Below are 6000 nucleotides of genomic sequence, written 5' to 3'. Positions count from 1 at the left end.
ACTCGAACCGGCGTCAGCCATAACAAACCATGCACGCGCGAATCCGAAATACAACTGTTGCGCCGGGCATCAACTGTACACTGTACACACAGCGTCTGCTAACATAATTGTAAGTAAATACTTGCTGACACATTAAACTGTATTCTATATTAAGGCGATTGGTGCATGGAAAATATTACGACAAAACTAATTTAACTGTACATATTTATTTTTGATGCTTCTTTTTAAGACATAATATACCTAGGATCTATTTTAATAAACTTTTTTTACTGAGTTATGTCATTTTAAATGAATTAATTTTAATTCCAAGCCACAATTATTTAGAAAACACACAATTATGTTAAACTTAAATATAGTTCAAGAAACGAGTGTACGAATAGGTTTCTGCACCTATAAAAGTAAGAATTTTTTTTATCGTCAAAATTATAGTTTAATATTGACAATTTCCATTGATCATTGCTGGACTACTTCAGGAGCGATTTAAAGAATAAATTTAATTGAAAATGAAAACATACTTGGCAGAACACTATTGAGTTATGTATATATTTTCATATCCTTAGTTTTTGATACGATCTGACTGAAAACACGCCCTCTGGAGTGGCAGTTCTAGTGCTGCGTGTAAAACTCTCGCCGCCGGGAAGAATGTCCCCGCGACGTGGTGCTGAGGGCGGCGCTTGTCGGAACCAGGTGGTCTGGCAGAGCTCCGGCCGGCTGGCCGCAGCCTGCAGGAGGGGAGGGGGAAGAATGGGGTGTAGAGGGAGGACGAGAGAGGAGGCCGAAGAAACGAAGGGTCTGTCAAGGTCGCGCTTCATAGTGGAGTCTATCTTCGCTCAAGCAAGGAAATTGTCTCTGTACAGAAAAATTCGTACAGCGAAATTCTTTTTAGTGGTTATGTTTTGACTTGAATTTGAATACTGACACGATACCGAAAAAGACACCATTAAGAAAAATCCATAAAAGAATAGTAGCGGTGTAACTAATAATCGAAAGGATGAAGCAGTTACGACTCTTTCTAAGAGCCAGACTCAATACCCAGAAAATAACGAAATTAACGAAATGAACGAATCGTTCCGAACGAATCATTTCACGGAACTGATTCAAATGATTCGAGTCGGTCAAAAGAATCGTTCTGCCCATCACCATACTGTACACTACAATAACAGGCTTTTGAAAAAGTATAAATAAATGTTATTTGAATTTAAGTATTTGAATTTTTAACTTTACTGTTTATTTTAATATCTTAATTTTATCACTGCACTGTAGTTTAATAATTAATAGATATTTATATTTTTTTCTTTGCGAGATGTAAATTGAAAATTTCAACTTTGTGTGGTAAGCTAAGCTTCCTGTATACGTAAAATGAAGTGTCTGCATTTAAATACAATAAATTTTTGCTACAAGAAAACTCCATTCCTTCCTGAAAGTATGTTATTACAATTTAGGCCGAATAAATTAACCAGAAAAACTTATTTACGCTTATAATAAAGTAAATATTGGTTCCCTAAATTCTTGCAGGGAATGTTTTCAGAAGCAAAAAATACTGACATTACAAATACATTTGTAGGCAAACAATTATTTTAAAACAAAGGTTTAAAAACCTTAAATTTGTACTGTTACATGAACTATAATTCCCGCCCCAGAATTTAATAATGATTATTTTTAATAATATTCAGTTTTACATATTTGTTTACTTTGGAAGGAACAGTTTATGCATACCTTAGAGACGTATCTACGTGAGCTACGCTCTAGGCAAAGTCAAAACTTTCAAACTGTAGCAATTCAAGAGACTCCTCTAGGGAGAATTGAGATTTTAACGTAATTTTGTACTTTTTATGTATAATTTATTCATGTAAAGTTTTATTGTAATAGTTTCTCATTTTGAATGTAACGTATATTTACGTGTGTAATTCTATTGTTGATAGTCCTGTGTGGCTAATCTATTAAAATTTACGTTTGTGATTTGAGTTCTCGGCCAATTAGAGACCAGCTTACATAATTGAACAGTTTCCAAATATACTTAAATTAAGAACTATTTGTTAGGAGTATGTATCTTGATAGCGTCATTACGAGACGTACATACATAAGTCTGGACCCATTGGATATTGACGAAAAATATAGTTAGAAATAGCTATCCGAGCATGTGGATGTGTTTTGTCTACATTATTTAAAACAGTTAATTGAAATAAGGGCCTATCCAGAAGGGTAATGCACCTAGGAGTGATTATAGTATACGTGAGTAATGGTCATTTTTAACAATGTTCACGATTCATTGTACTACGTGTGTTTAACATAATATATATTAAATTGGCGCAAATAAAAACTATAAACCTGAGAAAGACATAAATGAATAAATGTATTGAATTATTAAATTATATTTTATATACGCGACTTACACTACCCAGATGTGATATGAGTGTAGGATTTTCAGACTCTACCACAAAATATTAATGGGAGCTACGCCGAGGTAAAAACAATAACATTTTCCTTAAGAGTTTTTATCCAGTAAAATTCTAATAGTGTGTGTGTCAATGCTCACGAAAACAACCACATGCCAAATAAACATTTGAATTGTTATATGTGCGCAACCTAATTCCTGCGTTTGTTTTTATCATAAGTATAATAACGAATCAACCAATGAATAAAGTATTTTGAAATGTTGAATTGCAATATTTGTCCTGATTTTGTCGATACATTGTTATACTGTCTCTTGCTCAAATCATACCTGATTCATATAATAAACTTCTAAAATCATTAATAATATTATTATTTAGTTGAGTAGAGTAAAAGTGTTATATAATTCTCCTGTATATGTTTGTTCCTATGATACTACCTGCAGTGAGTTGCAACGAGATAAAAATCTTAAGAGTGTCGAACACATGCTTTCATATGTGTTGTTAACAGACATAATAAACCTAACCAGCACATGTCAAGTCATAGCACATATTAAGAGAGGCGCTCACCGCCATAGCACAGTCATAGTGCAAGTGCCAGCACAAAATTAATTAAGAATTTCGTTCGTGATTATTCTTTGTGGTGGTTGTTTACACATATGAATAAATTTTTACCCTCCAGATTAATATGGTTTGACAGCATAGAACATCAGTTGTGTATTCCGGTTAGTTAGAGTATGTTATATGCACACTAGAATGACAGATCTAAATTCAACCAAACAAAAATAGATTTTATATTTATTAAAATGTATTAAGAACATCAAATCAACACTACGCTATTACAGTTATTTGAAATAAAAAATAATTGGAAATGTTAGCTAGCGATGCCAGTATGTCGGGCACACTAATTACAAATGTCCTTTTGTAATATTACATTACACAGAACACTGAAACCTTAATACTTCAAATGTTTGTTTACAGTTTTATTATTCTGTGCTACGTTATTTCAATTTATATGTTTAATTTATTTTGGGTTTTGAACTATATTTCTGACATTGTTACAGACGTTTGGGCTTTTCTCTATGTAATTATTAAGTAATTGCGGCTTTTGGAATTACCTTTTCACGGCCAGAAATTGCCTGAGGTTTCGGCGGAACTTTCAAAAAGTGCCTCGAGCCTATTGTTGTAAAAGTTACGCTACTAAAAAGAAGCTTGGTTTTGGCCGTTTTGGTGCGTGCAGCTCTGCGTCAGGACGTTCCTGACGCGGCCTACCATAAGTTATGTTACGTGTGCGGTAATAATAGTATGTATAAAAAGGTTATCATCAGACTGCTGATTGTATGTTAAGTTGCGAACGGGAATACGCGATTTTAAAGTTATTAACGTCAGGAGATATCATTAGTCCAGGTATGGCCATTTTGTTATTACTCTCTCGCTAACCCTGTACTGACGCCCTGCAACTTTTTAACATTGCCGATTGATATTATTACTTTGTTGATGTTGCTGGGATAAACTAAAACCAGCCGCTATTAAATATTGTATTTACTAAATTAATTAGCCTCTCAGTATTATTAATGGCACGATCATATGAACATACAATGCATATCTATCTTAGTGGTCTTGAGTCTATAGCTCTTATGTTTTATCGGACAATTAATTTAATTTATGAGTTAGTGAATTTTTCGAACCGTAAATCCATTTTTGAACTCTACGTGAAACATTGACATTTGCGAAGTCGTGCCCATGTACCTGGCAACGATGGTTAAAAAAAATCGGAGTGATATTTTGGTCAAATGGAATTACTGTATTGAGGGATACGTGGTATTTGTTTATTCGTGTGTAAGTAATAAATCAGTCTTAAAATCAGTCAATTATTTTGTCTTCATATTTCGTATTCTAATTCAGATAAATATCAGATAAGCATGTGTTACTTGTATCATGACATCTAGGTATTATTTATCAGTTATTAATATTTTATTTTATTTTTTTTGTTAACTAATGTGCATAGGGCAGTGCACTAGACATCACTACCTGTGTGTAGTGTTGCGTTACATTTTTTAACACATTAGAGTTCACATTAAATGATAAATCCAAAATTTCGTTTGAAAGTATAAATATCAGCGCTCAATTTAATTAATGTCCAGTATAACTCAGTCAGTAAAACACTCGAAAATATGTATAGGACATGTTAACCTAAATATTTGTGCAGGGTTGTATTTGCGTGACTGTCATTTATGAAATAACCAATTCCGGCACATTTAATAATCAAAGTATAGTGCATTCAAGCTTTCTACACAACAAAACCCTCTTTTCAGTTCACTGAACTAGTGGTTAGTAACCAAAATGGCGTTGGCGTAACTAAAATGTGTAACGAATATTGAAAATGTCCTACCTAAGAGACTATAGACGTGAACCTGATTATTTCCCCCGTAGTATGTTCACTAATGCAGATCCCGTATCATGAATATGCACCACATTCCGTTGCACTTATTATCTTTGACCAAAGCTCACTTGAGGTGTCAATTGGTCTTTATTCAATAAAACCGCCAAACGAAGCCTCCCCTGACACAGAAGACGCTATTCAACCAGGCTGGACCCACAGACTCACTAAAACGCTCGAAATCCTAATATGCAACGGGTCGGGCTCCTCAAAGATTCGAACCAATTAAATTGGTTGGAAGTTAAAAACGCCGCGCCGCCGAAGCAGCAGCCAATCACATCATGAAATTCCAAGACGTCATTAGAGACTGTAAACGGTTCTTAATTATATAGCACAAGACTGTACAATTAAAATATATGTTCATAGTAAACTAATAATAATAATAATAAAACATATCCAAAAACAAAACATCCTACAAAAATAATGTTCATCAGAATTTAAAAAAAAATCAAAGTGTTTGGGCGGTCTCTTTACGAGAGAAAAATATAAACAAAGTTTCAGCAATCGTTACACATGTAATCGTACATAAAATTGCACCACCTGTCGCACAGAAAAAGAAAATCTGCCAGAAAAAAACATTTTACCAAATTCAAGTTTCTAATAAAATTTTAAAAAGAGATGTAATATTAATCTGCCCAAACAGTCGGTTTTATCATTACATAAAAAATATCTTGAAAATTTGATAATAAATATAATTTTCGACTTTGCTGATTAATCAATCAATTAAAAATTGATTATGCAAGAGATAACTAAGGAAAATATTAGGATGTGCATGTAAACAATTTATGTTTATTTTAATACAATGTATGTGCTTTCATTTTTAATTCTTAGTAAAATTCTTAGTAATACATGACTGTGTTTGGTATATTTATAATAAGTTTTGTATCTGTTATAAAGCATTATCTCTCTTTTTGCAACCTGTGAATGTAAATATTGTAGACAATAAAACAAATTCCATTCGTTTTACACAATAAATTTGTTAAAATTCTTTTTGTCTATAGTTTATATTGCCTACTTATTATAGATGTAAACGTTACAATTATATCATGCTACAGAAGACAAATTGTCCTTTCCCTTTTGATTTAATCGTCGATTTCCTTAACACACAATTAATAAAACATCATACATATTTATATTTAATAAAGATTACTTTTATTTTAATTAACTACT

This window comes from Bacillus rossius, chromosome 3, assembly GCF_032445375.1.
Source record: "Bacillus rossius redtenbacheri isolate Brsri chromosome 3, Brsri_v3, whole genome shotgun sequence".
Taxonomy (NCBI): Eukaryota; Metazoa; Arthropoda; class Insecta; order Phasmatodea; family Bacillidae; genus Bacillus; species Bacillus rossius.
Note: the sequence above shows the minus strand (reverse complement) of the source record.